At 34.7% G+C, this 17,875-nt stretch overlaps 1 non-coding gene across 1 annotated transcript; it reads left to right on the top strand.

Moving 5' to 3' along the window:
- Positions 1–223: 223 nt before the first annotated feature.
- LOC126008293 (U6 spliceosomal RNA) lies at positions 224–330 on the top strand. The gene has a single exon (XR_007495631.1). It is a non-coding gene; the product is annotated as a U6 spliceosomal RNA (small nuclear RNA).
- Positions 331–17,875: the final 17,545 nt, after the last annotated feature.

Raw genomic sequence — 17,875 nt, 5'->3', positions numbered from 1 at the left:
TCATAAAGAAATGCTAATAACAAAGACATATAAAATATTAAATGTTAAAATTAAAGTTAATTTGGCAGAGAATAAAAGAGGAATAGCATATTATATAAGCAGGTTTCAATAATGTTGGGAAGTTATATTTTTAAACAAATTTTTATATATGTTGAAATTTTAATAACTTTTTAATTAAAAGAAATATATATGAGTAAAAATAACTTTTACAAAGGTAACCTAAGTGCTCGCTTCGGCAGCACATATACTAAAATTGGAACGATACAGAGAAGATTAGCATGGCCCCTGCGCAAGGATGACACGCAAATTCGTGAAGCATTCCATATTTAAAAAACAAAACAAAACAAAACAAAAAGGTAACCTAAGTAGTTGGTTATATGCTAGTGGTGCATGTATTGATAAATTGTTTTCTTCAACTTTCATAGCACTTTCTCTAAAACCTTAAAAATAATAAGGAAAATATTCTACATAGATTCTGAAACTTAGTTTACATTCTCAGTGTTAGGATTAAGAGTCAGTGTACAGAGAAATGTGTTATGAGCTCTCTTCCAGTCTTTGACTCTGACCAGTTCCAAGGAATTAAAGAAATTGGTTAATTTTCCTGGCCTCTACTTTGTTCTTGACAAAATGAGTTTTGAACTAGTTGTGTGCTTATAATCCTTACATTATTGTTTTGTGAGTTATGCTACTGATCAAATAATTGAATTATCTCACCAGAAATGTAATAGTGAAACAAATACAAGAGAAATTATTAATATAAATTTCTAGTTGTGAGTGACATATTGTAGGTATCAAATGACTAGTATGATGAATTTGAATGAGCCTATAATTTTCTACAATATACCAACTTTACGATACAATTTTTTTTAAATTTCTTTCTTTCTTTCTCTCTTTCTCTTTCTCTCTTTCTCTTTCTCTCTTTCTCTTTCTCTCTTTCTCTTTCTCTCTTTCTCTCTCTCTTTCTCTCTCTCTTTCTTTCTCTCTCTCTCTTTCTTTCTTTCTTTCTTTCTTTCTTTCTTTCTTCTTTCTTTCTTTCTTTCTTTTTTCTTTCTTCTTTCTTTCTTTCTTTTTCTTCTTTCTTTCTTTCTTTTTCTTTCTTTCTTTCTTTTTCTTTCTTTCTTTCTTTTCTTCTTTTTCTTTCTTCTTTCTTTCTTTTTTCTTTCTTTCTTTTCTTTCTTTCTTTCTTTCTTTCTTTCTTTCTTTCTTTCTTCTTTCCTTTTTCTTTCTTCATTTTGGGGTTTTGGGGCTACACCCAGTGATGCTCAGGGGTTACTCCTGGCTATGCGCTCAGAAATCGCTCCTGGGTCAGGGGACCATAGGGTACCCTGGGGATCAAACCCAGGTTTGCAAGGCAAATGCCCTAGCGCTGTGTTATCTCTCCAGCCTAAAAAAAATCTATTCTTAAATATAGTGAAAAATCTATTCCTACATGAACTGACTTAGATTCTAATTAGATTTTATAGTGAGACTTTTTTTGCTTTAGTCTATTATTGTATGTAAAATTGAATCAATTAGCCTTACAATTTGAATATTCATCACTATTTATTTTAGCCGGAAATAAAATTGAAGGTATCATATTACACATGACCCTATCATTGAAAAGCAAGAATTCTCCACATATTGTTCTTAAAGTCACTGATTCTCCTCCTCAATTATTGCTTACTATATTCTTTTCTGTTTTATTTTACTATGCATTATTGTCACAGTGTGAGATTTATTGAAATATAATTAGGGACATATTTTGGCTCTATAGAAATATCCATGAGGAAAACTACTTTGGATAGATGTAGGGATGTGCCTTGGTGGGACCTGGCTTGATGTTTCCTTCCCAGGCTCCGAATTCGCAGCCTTCACAGTTGGGCCCCTTCTTTATCCAACATTTTATGGGCCTAACAATGAGGCAAAGAAGCCTTACAGCTTCGTCTTATCTTATCCTTGGCCACAGAGAATGGCATACTCCTTGGAACCATATCTTGGATATCATTTGGGTCACCAAGTACTATGAGCACACAGTTGCTCTCAAGTGATAAAGTGTTTCCTGTCTAAAGCCTGCTTTGCCTAACAGATATAAGGAGTTCCTTTGTCTGTAATAAATGGATTCTGCTTTACAGCATTTCTTTCTGTGAGTGTGTGTACATTTGTTCTAACAGCGACCTCCTCTTACCTCCCCTCTTCAACCCGTGTCCAACTTGCAAAGGAGTATCTTGGTTAAGGGAGACTTCAAGCCCTTTCAGCGTGCCAGGCCATTGCTGGTGAACCTGACAGGTAGAATATTACCGATAGTATAATTATACTCTATAAAAATAATTACTACAAATAGTCAGTAGGAAAATACCACTCTTCTAAATATCAAAGAGAACAGCAATTAAAAATTACCAATAGGTCCCTTTTCTTTTAGACTAGCAAAATTTCATAAATATGGGTTTCTTCATATGTCTTCACTAAATATAAGACTAATTACAATATGGTTCAATTAAAATATGGTGTCAGTCCAGTCTGGTCTTTGTGAAAATGTACCATATCCTTGATCATAATGCTCTCAGAAGAAAAGCAAAACACCAGGTCCTAGGAAACTTAGTATTCACCAAGTGATTATTTGCTTTCTAAATAATAGGCTTTATTTACAAATTCTATTTAGCTCACTAAATAACCTAGAAAAATATGACTAAAAAATTAGACTCAGTAATTTAAGGACTCATAAAGTTAATATTCTCAACAAAGTAACAAGGAATATTTTATTAATTTTAAATTGATATTAATTATAATTGTTTTGTTAGGGGACACACAGGGCTGTACCTACGAATTAATTGCTGGGTTCTGTGCTCAGGGTCATACCTGAGCAGTCCTAAGGGGACCAGATGTGCTAGGGATTGAGCAGTGGTTTGTCTGAGTGCAAGCCAGCATCTAACTCCTATACTATCTCTCCAGCCACTCCAGGGAGTATTTTTTGTTTTTGTTCTTTAAGAGTCACATCTACTGACCTTCAGGGGTTACTCCTGGCTCTGAGTTCCTGGCAGGCTTGGAGGACCATATGAAAAGGCAGGGATCGAACTGGGTCCATTCCTGGTTGTCCATGTGCAAGGCAAATGCCCTACCACTATGCTATTGATCCAGCCCCTCAGGAAGTATTTTAAAATAAAAATAAATATGGACAACAAAATCAGAGAAATTAAATGTAAAGCAAAAATAAAAGGGTGACAACATTATTATTAATTCAAGTATACTTTTCTACTGTAAGCTTAACTTAATCAAAATATGTTTTACCCTGAAATGAAAAATTACAAAGAAGCTACAATAATCATGCAACTTATATATCAAACTTAGTTTCTGGAAATATTTTATTCACTTCTTTTTTTATTAAATTATTAGTAAATAAAAAACAAAAAATAGAGCATTTTATATTGCTATCATTATGTGCTTACTTCTATCATCTTTTCAGAATATTTAAACTAATTTTCTCATGTAAAAACATAAACATGGAGGAAATATATACAAGTATTTAAGAAAAATGCAGAAGAATATTTGGCCTCTCAGATTGAGCAATTTTTTCTAAAAAGAGATTCAATGAACAAAAGAGAAATATATATTCAATATAAATATTTTCTATCAGGTTCTTCAGAGATAGTACAGGAATTAAGTCACTTGCCTTGTACATGACAAGTGCAAGTTCAGTTTTAAGCATTGCATATATATTTTTGAAAATACTAGAATGACTCCTGAGCAGAGCATGACAGAATTAAGTCCTGAGCACAGCTGTGTCCCTAATACTCCTCTAATTCCTTCCCCATCATTGAATAACAATTGTTGTTGTTGTTGTTGTTGTTGTTGTTGTTGTTTTGGTTTTTCGGGCCACACCCATTTGATGCTCAGGAATTACTCCTGGCTAAGCGCTCAGAAATTGCCCCTGGCTTGGGGGGACCATATGGGATGCCTGGGGATCCAACCGTGGTTGCAATCTTTCCTTGGCTAGCGCTTGCAAAGAAGACACCTTACCTCTAGCGCCACCTTTCGGCCGCCCGGTGAATATACAATTTTCTATATGTTGAAAATAATTTAAAAATAAATTTAGTAAGACTGATTTAAAAGTATGTTTTTTAAAGAAACCTTTAAGACCTTAAATCTTTCTAGAAATTTAATGAAAACAGCAAAATATGAAACTAGGTAAAGAGTATAAATAAGCAAATTCACAGAAAAAGAATAGCAAATGAACCAAAGTGCATCCAAGTGTAAGATATACACTTTTACAAAATGTTCTAACACGTACTGTTAGTCATAATGGGAAAATATTTTAAATAAAAAATAGTATTATGCTCTAGTATATGCAAGAGCATTTAACAATCTTCCTAAAATAATCTCACTAAGGCAACAACAAGCAAAGCATGCACAATTTTCCCAATTAAATTATAGCAAGCACAGTTTTATATGTGTGTGTATATATATATTTATATATATATAGAGAGAGAGAGAGAGAAATAGAGAAAGAGAGAATCAAAGACTGCACATTTTCAAAACTTGATTACAAACTAGTCCATTTTGACCACACATATAACAAAAGGTAGATGGAATTACAAATAAGATGCTATTATATATGTGTTTATTTAGATCATTAATTTGCAGATAACTTTTTTGGAAAATCATTGCTGTTATTAAAATAAACATGTATAATTTTAATCTACTTCCAATAAAGCATATGATTATGTAAAACATATATGTAACAATATACATATTTATTTTTTCACATTCATTCCCTTTTGGAGCAAAGCAAAGGGTAAACAACCTATTGTCATATATAAATAATGACAAAAATCATATTCTGAAACTGCTGCTAAGTGCAGCAAATCTAAATATACTGACTTACAAATGAGTCCACAAATCAGAACATAAAATGAGGAATAGCTTTATTTATGCTTTTGTCTCTGAACTTGCTTGTATGATTGTTGGAGCATTGAAACATGCATGTTAATATGAATATAAATTACCACAGAAAGATGGGATAGATGAGGTGGGGAATGAATAGAAAACTTAGTTTATATTGCTGGTAAAACAAGCATGCAGCTTCTATTTCTGAAATAAGTTATTTTTAATTTTTAAATGCAAATTGACCTTATGACTGTGAATATTATGCTTTCAGAGATAATTTCTATGCATATCAGTTTGTTGCAGTGACCATAACATGTCACAGGCTCCTTAATTAAAATACCAGTAGGAAAGCAGGGTTCTGTTAATGCAGAATCTTTCACTAAGCATGTGATGTAGGACTTAATTTGATAATCAGACATCAGAATTTAAAAATGGTCATGGCTCAAGTGGCTAAATAGTCTCTGCATCTGTTTTCACTTCCTTTTCAGGATTGAGACATAAAGGAAGGAGCTTTGAGACAGGGCATGAAACACATGTGGTCTTTTCAAACTTCTTGACATGTCAAAGCCAGATGGAGGGTATGTGTAAGGAGCAGAAAATTTTTAAAGAAACAAAGGAAAGGAAGGGGCATGTATTTAAGCCTCTCTTAAAAGAGAAGAATATAATCTGCCATTGGGGTTACCAGCCTGCCGAAAAGTTATAGTAACTGGGGCTGGAGAGATGATAGCACAGCGGTAGGGCACTGGCCTTGCATGGAGCCGACCCAGCACAGACCTGGGTTCAATTCCTGGCATCCCATATGGTCCCCGGAGCCTGCCAGGAGGGATTTCTGAGTGCAGAGCCAGTAGTAACCCCTGAGTGCTGCAGGTTGTGACCTAAAACAAACAAATTTATAGAAAGCATATCACTAGGACTGAACATCCAGGGCCACAAAGACAGAATGATATACCATACACAAAAAATGACTTACTGTACACAAACTCTGGCCCTGTTCTATATAACAGGTCTAAAACTTAAACATACACACCACCATACTGGGAAGAGGAGTGATTCATATTTTTTCAAGATTAAAATGTAGATTCAGATTCAAAACTGAAGTTAATACATGAAAAATGAAGAAAGTGATATTTCTTATATTTCTTTGCTTGAGATTTATAGATGTGCAACTCCTCCTCTCTAGGTGGCAGGGAGTGCTTGAGAAAATTCCCTTGTTCTGATATCAAGAAAAACACATTTCCAATAATCTTGACAGATGAAGCGTCAGGGATAGACAAGGAATTTAACCAATGAGTGTCTTTAGTCTCTCTTGGTCCAAAGAGTGAAAGGCTGGTTCTCAGTATGCTTCTAAGAAAATCTCACTTTAATGGAAAATTCAGAGGAGGGAGAAGCATTTGGCTTTAAGGTGAAACTGCAAGTAATAAATGAGATCTCTATTCTAGTTTTAAAACTGTTTTTCAAGCAAAATTCAAAGGTAAAGGAAAATTCATTCTTTTTTAAAATTTAAACAACTTTATTACATACATGATTGTGTTTGGGTTTCAGTCATGTAAAGAACACCACCCATCACCAGTGCAACATTCCCATCACCAATGTCCCAAATCTCCCTCCTCCCCACCCTATCCCCTCCTGTACTCTAGACAGGCTTTCTATTTCCCTCGTACATTCTCATTATTAGGATAGTTCAAAACATAGTTATTTCTCTAACTAAACTCATCCCTGTTTGTGGTGAGCTTCATGAGGTGAGCTGGAACTTCCAGCCCTTCTCTCTTTTGTGTCTGAAAATTATTATTGCAAGATTGTCTTTCATTTTTCTTAAAACCCATAGATGAGTGAGACCATTCTGCGTTTTTCTCTCTCTCTGACTTATTTCACTCAGCATAAGAGATTCCATGTACATCCATGTATAGGAAAATTTCATGACTTCATCTCTCCTGACAGCTGTATAATATTCTATTGTGTATATGTACCAGTTTCTTTAGCCATTCATCTGTTGAAGGGCATCTTGGCTGTTTCCAGAGTCTTGCTATGGTAAATAGTGCTGCAATGAATATAGGTGTAAGGAAGGGGTTTTTGTATTGTATTTTTGTGTTCCCAGGGTATATTCCTAGGAGTGGTATAGCTGGATCGTATGGGTGCTCGATTTCCAGTTTTTGGAGGAATCTTCATATCGCTTTCCATAAAGGTTGAACTAGATGGCATTCCCACCAGCAGTGGATAAGAGTTCCTTTCTCTCCACATCCCCGCCAACACTGCTTGTTCTCATTCTTTGTGATGTGTGCCAATCTCTGTGTGTGAGGTGGTACCTCATAGTTGTTTTGATTTGCATCTCCCTGATGATTAGTGATGTGGAGCATTTTTTCATGTGTCTTTTGGCCATTTGTATTTCTTCTTTGTCAAAGTGTCTGTCCATTTCTTCTCCCCATTTTTTGATGGGATTAGATGGTTTTTTTTTCTTGTAAATTTCTGTCAGTGCCTTGTATATTTTGGAGATTAGCCCCTTGTCTGATTGTTATTGGGTGAATAGTTTCTCTCACTCAGTGGGGGGCTCTTGATACAACAACACGTAGGAAAAACACTCCAGGACATTGAGACTAAAGGCATCCTCAAAGATGAAATTGCACTCTCCAAGCAAGTGAAAGCAGAGATTAACAGATGGGAATATATTAAACTGAGAAGCTTCTGCACCTCAAAAGAAATAGCGCCCAGGATACAAGGAAAATTCATGCTTTAAGGTTTCCTGATAGGTGATCCAAGAACATTTCCAATGTTGGGAACTTTATTCTTTCTGAGCAACACAGAGGCTAATTGGAAACACAAGCAGTGTTAAGCCAGATGCCCTCACTCTGCCCTTGTGTGATTGATTATTTAACCTTAAACCAGCTGACTTGTAATTCTAGTGAACTCCAAGTGTTTTATTTTTAAACATATTTGTTCAAAATGTTTTTGAGCACTATTGTGGGTGCCAGAAATAAAACAAATATCTTGATAGTCAGACTTGTTTCATGAAGGTTTTATATTAAATGTCTATAAAATGGTGATTATAATGATAATGTGAAAGTGTGGTTCTATTGATTAGAAAAAAATCATCACCATAGCAAACACTAAATGAACATTAGTTACTATTTCTATTGGTTTTTATTGGCCTGCATCTTTCTATGATAGAACTTTGTATTACAGAAAAATACAAAAAAATACTCAAAAAGAAAATAATTTTTTAAAGAAAATCAATTCTCTTATTGTGATACAGTATTCTTTTTCTTTTATTTACAAATATATTCAAGACTGTTTTGTATAGCAGGATTTTATTCTCAATATGTAATAAACATTTTCATTCGTTAAAATTATTTAAAATAAATTTTAGGAAGCTAGAGAAATAAGTATACTGAGTAAGGCATTTTTCTTGTTGTGTGCCAACTTGAGTTTGATCTCTGTTCCCTCGTGTGTTCCCAACTTCAAGTCCACCAGGAATAATCTTTGTACTCAGTGTAAACCCTAAGTACTGCTGTGTGTGACCCCCAAAACAAAATTTTCAAAGAGAAAAAAACCCATAACCTTTAATATCTGCATATGATGATGTCATATACCGATCTTCTTACTGGTTTGTCTTGGGTTATTTTTTTTTTTCATTATATTTTAAGTCAGGCATCTTTTAGTATTGCTGAAATCTCTTGGGAAATAACTAAGGAAAAAATCTTTGTAAATGACATGTCTGAGCCAAATATAATCATTACTTTTAAATCAGATACCTGTGTTTTGAAAAGGCTGAATTGCTAAAAAATGTTTTCAGAACTAGGTTTCATAAGAGATTTATGTTCTCCTTGATAATTTTATTGACCTTACCTCTCTCAGAATAAAAAGTTTATATTTTTTGATTTCCTTTTTTTTAATGTAAAAAATTTATGGGTACCCATTTTAAATTTTCATTTATTTGGTTTTTTAGTGACTTTGAATGTCTTCATTAGTTATTCTGACTTCTTACCAAGGTTACTATTTGTAACTTTTCCTGATTTTCTCCCTTGCTATCTTGTTTTATTTGTCAGTTTCTTGTATATTAAAAATAGATGCCAGTCATATTATAGTAGGTCTCCTCCTCTGCTCCTAAGGTACTTGGTTTTGTTGTTGTTGTTTGTTTGTTGCCTTTTAAGTCTGTGATAGGGTTTTTGTTTTTGTTTTGTTTTGTTTTGGGGGAGCACAGCCTGTGACGCTCAGGGGTTACTCCTGGCTATACGCTTAGAAATCGCTTCTGGCTTTGGGGGAGACAATACGGGACATGGGGATCAAACCGAGGTCTGACTTCGGTAGCCGCGTGCAAGGCAAACTCCCGACCGCTGAGCTATTGCTCCGGCCCCTGTGATAGTTTTTTTATATCAGTGTTCAAGTTTGTATTTGCTTTCAGAGGCCACACATAGCACTTCACAGGGACAACCCCTCAAAATAGTGCTTGGAAAACTACGTGCTTTGCAGGGTCAAATGTAGGGCTCCCACATGCAAAGTATAAAATGTTAGTCTTGAGTTTTCATCCTGGCTCTGATAGTTTTTAACTTTTAAATATCAAGAAGTTATCTAAATTCTCTGTGGATATTCTAATATTTTAAAGTGGTCACCTTAGTTGTCATTCTATTAAATCATTTGTATTTTTTTTAGGATTATCACATGAGTAAGGACCTCATTTCACATTTCTTCCAGACAGCTATTTTTGAAAAATCATTGATCTACTAAAACACAGTTCCTAATTGATTTACAATATCTTTCTTTATGTTAAGGGTTTTTTGTATTTTAAGAGGGTGGTAAATACTGATATTCTATAATCTTTACAGGTTTGATACATTTAAAAATAATCTTCACTTTTGTTTGAACAGGACAATAAGACATTTTATAAAAACACTAACATATGTAAATAAATGTCAAATTGTATAATATATGTTTATTCCTGCTTTTATTGACTTAAAATTATTTCATAAAAATTTGAATATTTTACTATTCCAAGAAACAACTGTTTGTAACTACCACACACTATGCATCATACTTAATTTCTATATTATGGAATATATAGTGTCTGATAAATTTTAAATATTTTATGGTATTATCTTACTATCACTACAGTAGTGAGACAATAATTTTTTATTTTAAGAAGTGTGCATTAAATCTGAACATATATTTTTAAAAATTTATATTATTTTCCTAGCTTAATTTCCTAGAATTAAAATTCTAGACTTGCCATAATTAAAACAAAGCTATTGGAAAGTTGCTTTTCATCAAGGTCTTAAATTTTATTTTCTAAATTGTGAAGAATATTCTCTATGATATTCAAAGTATTCTGCATCTGTGAAACATAGATTTCTTGGTAAGCAGGCTCTGAGAGTTAGCCACATCTAAACTACTTATTTTGCTATCTTAATAACACCAGTTGAAAGTTATCGTATTTCCTCAGGTACTAAATGTTTCAGGCCAGTGCTTCTAAAATTATTAATCATCTAGAAATCCTATGAAAATGCACATCCTTACAGGAGTGAGAGACTGTGTTTTATATAGGCGACCCCCACATGAGAGCCTAATATTCATCTTATTCCTTATTTTCATATAAAATCTTAGGCTTCATTTTCTTCATGTTATTATTTCTTTTACAATTTGGCAATTATCTTTGATAGAGACTACTATGTAGGACAAAATGACAGTGTTATTTTCTGAATGCTACTGATACAAACATAGCACATGGCACCAAATCTGACCCTTAATTTTTCACTCTTGTGGGGCAGGTGGGGGCAGGAGAGGCATACAGATGGTTATACTCAGGGCTTACTCCTGTCTCTGCACTTCAAGATTACTTGTGGTGGTGCTCAAAAGAGCATATGTGATAAAGGGGACCAAACTCGGGCTGGCCATTTGAAAGGCAAGTGGACAGCTACATGCTGTACTATCTTTCAAACTGCAATTTTTTTGTATGTTTATACACATATTTGCTCTTACACATATAACAAACTTCAGCGCATTTTAGGATTGATTCTCACTAGTCATTAGTCCTCATTTTTGTTCTCATCTTTATCTCTTCTGCTTTTGAAGTGTGTCAAGCACTGTAAGAAATTGTTCTGTTTCAGGGTGTTATTTTTGATTTCAAAATAGCTTCATATATTTCTCCCCATTGCAATCCTTGTATTATGAAAACTGTACTTTGGACAAGCCCCCAAACTACTTGACTTATATTTTTTTTTATCAATTCTGCTCAAATTCAGTTCATGTGAATTTTAAGGTCTGACATTTTAAGGTCAGGAAAAATATATATTTTTACCCAGATGTTCGTTTTTTGTTGTTATTAATGTATTGTGATTTATAAAATGGTAGTCAGTCACCTACCTTAAGGTTTTTTTCTACTTACAGCATGAAGAAATTATTTGCTCTTGAGATTGGATGACATTGAAATGAAACATTGTGAATATATGAAGTTGCTTAGCAAAATATAAAACCCTTCTGTTTCATTATATACTGCTAATGACAGTCTTTCCTTTTACTCCTTAGTCTGTCTTGAAATCCTCAGCAAAACAATGAAAAGTTGAAAGTATAGTTCAAAACACTAATAAAAATCAAGAGAATATGAAGATAGAAATCAGAAAACTCCAACTGAAATATCAGGTCAACTAACAGGTTTGAAAAACTCAGTAGACAAATTGAAGAACATAATGGATAAGCTTTCCAACAGTTTAAAAGCAGCTGAGGATAGAATTAATGCACTGGGAGATACGATGCATAACAACTTTAAACAGCAGAAGAGATTGGAAAAAAGCCTTAAATCAAATGATCAGACAATGGAAAAATTACTCAAAGAATATGAGCAGATGAAAATAGAAGTCTTTGGTAATCTCAATAGAAACAACTTTAGAATCATTGGAGTTTCAGAGACCCAAGAAGAAAATCTCCAGGAAGAATCAACAGTCAAGAACATCATCACAGAGAAATTACCAGAGCTAAAGAAAACATGTGACCAAATTCTGCATTCCCGAAGAGTACCAGCTAAAAAAGACCCCAGGAGAAACACCCAAAGACACATCCTAGTCACAATGATGAATCCCACAGATAGAGATAGAATACTGCAAGCAGCAAGATCAAAAAGGGAAATTACATTCCAGGGAACATCCTTGAAATTTACAGCAGACCTGTCACCAGAAACACTTAAGGCCAGAAGGCAGTGGTGGGATATAGTGACAAAATTTAATAAAAAAAATACTTCACCAAGAATACTGTACCCAGCAAAACTCACTTTCAGGTTTAAAGGAAGTATACATGGCTTAAAAGATAAACAAGAGCTCAAAAACTTTACAGACTCAAAACCAGCCTTAAAGAAAAACTGAAAGATCTATTCTAAAGACAAGACAGAACAAAAAAACACACCAAACTTCTACACAAAAATGGCAATAAATCCCATGACAATTATTTCTCTCAATGTCAATGGACTAAATGCACTCATTAAGAGGCACAGAGTGGTGAAATGGATCAAAAAACTGAAGCCAACCTTCTGCTGCCTACAAGAAACACACCTGAATAGTCAGAATAAACATAGACTCAAAATCAAAGGCTGGAGGAAAATCATTCAAGCAAACAACAACCTTAAAAAAGCGGGAGTGGCCATACTAACATCAGATGACACAGACTTTATACTCAGAAAAGTTGTAATGGACAAAGATGGATATTATGTACTAATCAAGGAATATGTACAACAGGAAAAAATCACTCTCCTAAACATATATGCACCCAATGAGGGACCAGCAAAGTATTTAATACAATTGTTGACAAATCTGAAAAAGGATATCAATAATAAAACAATAATTGTGGGAGACCTCAGCACAGGCTTGTCAACACTTTATAGGTCAACCAAATGCAAACCCAAAAAAAATATACTAGACCTGAAAAGAGAAATGGAAGAACGAGAACTAGTAGATATATATAGGACACTCCATCCTCAGAAACCTGGATACACATTCTTTTCCAACGTACATGGGACATTCTCCAGGATAGACCACATGCTGGCACATAAAACATACCTCCATAAAATCAAGAAGATAGAAATGTTGCAGGCTACCTTTGCTGACCACAAGGCTCTTAAGTTAGGTGTGAACTACAAAGGGACACAGAAGAAAAATTTAACACCTGGAAATTAAACAGTCCACTACTGAACAACCAGTGGGTCCGAGATTAAATCAAAGAAGAAATAAAAAATTTCCTGGAGACAAACGACAATGAAAACACAATGAAAACAATGAAAACACAATCAGAACCTATGGGATACAGCAAAAGGAGTACTGAGAGGAAAATTTATAGCTTTGCAAGAACACATCAGGAAGGAAGAAGGAGCATACATGAATAGCTTAATGACGCAGCTTATAGAATTAGAAAATGATCAACAAAAGAAACTAAAAATAGGGAGACAGAAGGAAATAACAAAGCTGAGAGCAGAAATCAATGAGATGGAAACCCAAAAAACTATCCAAAAGAAGAACGAAAGCAGAAGTTGGTTCTTTGAAAAAATAAACAAGTGGGGCTAGAGAGATAGCATGGAGGTAAGGCATTTGCCTTTCATGCAGAAGGACGGTGGTTCGAATCCTGGCATCCCATATGGTCCCCGGTGCCTGCCAGGGGCGATTTCTGAGCATAGAGCCAGGAGTAACCCCTGAGCGCTGCTGGATGTGACCAAAAAAAAAAAAGAAAAAATAAACAAGCTTGATAGACCATTGGCAAAACTCACATAGCAAAAAAGAGAGAGAAACTTGATAATGTGTATTAGAAATGAAAAGGGGGAGATCACTACAGATACTGCAGAGATTCAAAGGGTATTCAGAGAATACTTTGAGAAACTCTATGCCACTAAATATGAAAACCTGGATGAAATGGATAAAATTTTGAACTCATATAACCTTCCACAGTTGAATAAAGAAGATGTAGCATATCTAAACACCCCCATCACTATTGAGGAAATTAAAACTGTAATCAAAAATTTGCCCAAAAACAAATGCCCAGGCCCTGATGGATTCACGAATGAATTCTTTCAAACCTTTCAAGAGGAAATACTACCAATCCTGGCCAGGCTCTTTTATGAAATTGAAAAAACAGGAACACTTCCAAATAGCTTTTATGAAGCCAACATCATCTTAATACCAAAACCAGATAGAGATGCTGCCAAAAAGAAAATTACAGACCAATATCCCTGATGAACCCAGATGCAAAAATCCTCAACAAAATCCTGGTGAACAGGATCCAGTGCCTCATCAAGAAGATCATTCACTTGATCAAGTAGGCTTCATCCCAGGAATGCAAGGATGGTTTAACATCTGTAAATCTATCAACATAATATACAACATCAACAACAAGAAAAATAAAAATCACATGGTCATATCAATTAGACGCAGAAAAAGCATTTGATAAGGTTCAACACCCGTTCTTGATGAAAACTCTCAGCAAGATAGGAATAAAAGGAACCTTTCTCAATATACTTAAGGCCATCTACCACAAGCCAGTGGCAAATATTATCATCAATGGAGAAAAACTAAAAGCCTTTTCTCTAAATTCTGGCACAAGAGAAGGCTGTCCTCTCTCACCACTCCTATTCAACATAGTACGGAAGTACTTGCTATAGCGATCAGGCAAGAAAAAGATATTAAGGGACTCCAGATAGGAAAGGAAGAAGTCAAGCTCAATGTTTGCAGATAACATGATATTCTACTTAGAAAACCCTAAAGACTACCAAAAAGATTCTAGAAATAATAAATTCATATAGCAAAGTGGCAGGCTACAAAATTAACACACAAAAATCAATGGCCTTTTTATATACTAATAATGATAGGGAAGAAATGGACATTAAGAGAACAATCCCATTCACATTAGTGCCACACATACTCAAATATCTTGGAGTCAACCTGACTAAAAATGTGAAGGATCTATACAAAGAAAACTACAAAACACTGCTCCAAGAAATAAGAGAGGACACACAGAAATGGAAACACATACCCTGCTCATGGATTGGCAGGATCAACATCATTAAAATGGCAATACTTCCAAAAGCACTGTGCAGATTTAATGGGATTCCTCTAAAGATACCCATGACATTCTTCAAAGAAGTAGATCAAACACTTCTGAAATTCATTTGGAAAATAAACAACCTCGAATAGCTAAAGCACTCCTTGGAAAAAGAAATATGGGAGGCATTACTTTCCCCAATTTTAAGCTGTATTACAAAGCAATATTTATAAAAACAGCATGTTATTGGAATAAAGACAGACTCTCAGATCAGTGGAATAGGCTTGAGTACTCAGAGAAGGTTCCTCAGACATATAACCACCTAGTTTTTGATAAAGGAGCAAGAAATCCTAAATGGAGCAAGGAAAGCCTATTCAACAAGAGGTGTTGGCACAACTGGTTAGCCACTTGCAAAAGAGTGAACTCAGACCCCCAGCTAACACCATGTACAAAGCTAAAATCCAAATGGATTAAAGACCTTGATATCAGATCTGAAACTATAAGGTATATAGAAAACATATAGGTGAAACACTCCAGAACATTAAGACTAAAGACATCTTTAAGGAGGAGACAGCACTCTCCAAACAAGTGGAAGCAGAGATAAACAGATGGGACTATATTAAGCTGAGGAGGTTCTGCATCTCAAAGGAGATAGTGCCCAGAATACAAAGGCCACCCATTGAGTGAGAGAAATTATTCACCCAATTCTCATCAGATAAAGGACTAATATCCAAAATTTACAAGGTACTGACAGAACTATACAAGAAAAAAATAACTAACCCCATCAAAGAATGGGGAGAAGAAATGAACAGACACTTTGAAAAAGAAGAAAGACAAATGGCAAAAGGCACTTGAAAAGATGCTCAACATCACTAATCGTCAGGGAGATGCAAATTAAAACTACTATGAGGTACCACCTCATGCCACTGAGATTGGCACACATCACTAAAATGAAAACAAGCAGTGCTAGTGGGGATGTGGAGAGAAAGTAACTCTTTCTCACTGCTGGTGGGAATGCCGTCTAGTACAACCATTATGGAAAGCGAAATGAAGATTCCTTCACAAACTGGAAATTGAGCTCCATAGGATTCAGCTATACCACTCCTAAGAATATACCTGAGGAACACAAAAATACAATACAAAAATCCCTTCCTTACACCTATATTCATTGCAGCAGTATTTACAATAGCCAGATTCTGGAAACAACCAAGATGCTCTTCAACAGATGAGTGGCTAAAGAAAGTGTGGTACATATACACAATGGAATACTATGCAGCCATCAGGAGAGATGAAGCCATAAAATTTTCCTATACATGGATGTACATGGAATCTATATGCTGAGTGAAGTAAGTCAGAGGGAAAGAGAAAGACGCAGAATGGTTTCACTCGTCTATGGGCTTTAAAAAAAATGAAAGACATTTTTAACAGTATCTCAGAGACAAGAAAGATGAGGGCTTGTAGGTGCTGCTCATGACATGAAGCTCATCACATAGAGTGATGAGTGCAGTTGGAGAGATGACTACAATGAAAACTATCATAACAATGTGAATGAATTAGGGAAGTAGAAAGCCTGTCTTGAGTACAGGTGTGGGGGTGGGGAGGAGGGAGGTCTGGGAAATTGGTGGTGGGAATGTTGCACTGGTAAAGGGGGGTGTTTTTTACATGACTGTAATCATACAACTATAATTATATTTGTAATCACTGTGTTTAAATAAAGATAATTATAAAAAGACAACAAAAAGTTTACATCTACTAACATAATGAGATTTCCAGATGCCAAAAATATTCCCCTGAAGGGAATCTTGCTTTCATAAAATATCTGTGGTCTGTGTTGGGAAGATCTATATTTTCACTTTTTCGCTTTTATTTCTCCTAGTTCTCTTCCTCTTTTACAATACAATTTTATACATACCATCATATATATTTGGCATGGTTTAATAATTTAACACATATATCAAGTAAATATCTTAATTTACATTTCTCAATAGTAGGAAACTTGATTTTCATTTTTCTAAAACCATTAATGATTAATATCATTATTTATATATTCATGCTGTGTCTTAGGTTTCATTTCCTCTATATAAATTTCTAAGTGTAGTTTTTGGATACTTGCTATGTTTAATCAATATTGTTGACTCAGTAATCCTAGTTTGGATACTAGCTAAGATATACATATAAAATTCATAAAAAATCTTTTTCAAACATGGTGATTAATATTTGTCCTTTTAAAACAAATTCGTTTATAAAGTCATAAAGTTCTCATATCACATTTATGGAATGAACATTATCTAGAAGGGCCATATGACTATAGACTTCTATTTTACTCCTATTAATTTTTTAGTTTATTTGTGCATTCTCAGTGCTTATAAACTACATATTGACTATTCTCACATTTTTCAGGCAGTTAGTTACTTTGTTGAATTTACTGAATTTAGTGAATCAAAAACTAGAGAGTGACCATGTTCAAACTGGGCCAGTTCCATAGATTCAATCTTTTCTTGAACGAGATGTAAACCAAACCATAACAGATCATGGGTACACTGGCCATGCAGCAGAAATCTGGCCATCTCAGAATGAGAGGCAGACCAAGAACCATCCTTCCAAAGCCATGCCTTATGCCTCCATCATCCAGAACCATCTCTTTCCCAATGGTCCTGACTCACTCACCTACAATTCGCTTTGGGGACATCAATCTGACCACACTTTGGGTATGCCAGTCTGTGAGCTGATATCACCAAGGCTTCTTGGAGAGAGTACAGACACCCTGCCTTCATATCTTCCTTTTTCAGAGCCAGAATGAACATGGAACTTCAGAGATCCAAAATGCATGTGTAACCGCAGAGAGCCAGCATGTGTGTACAACCTCAGAGAAGCAATATGCATATGCAACTCTGTTTATTCAAACAGCAATTCCAATCACAAAAGGAATTATTAATACAAGAGTAATATTAAGTTTTAGTGTGTGTTGTACAAATACAATAAAGGAAATTATTTTGTGCCTCTGGGAGGCAAG

The sequence above is a fragment of the Suncus etruscus genome, chromosome 4 (assembly GCF_024139225.1).
Source record: "Suncus etruscus isolate mSunEtr1 chromosome 4, mSunEtr1.pri.cur, whole genome shotgun sequence".
Lineage (NCBI taxonomy): Eukaryota > Metazoa > Chordata > Mammalia > Eulipotyphla > Soricidae > Suncus > Suncus etruscus.
This window is presented reverse-complemented; position numbering and strand designations above follow the sequence as displayed.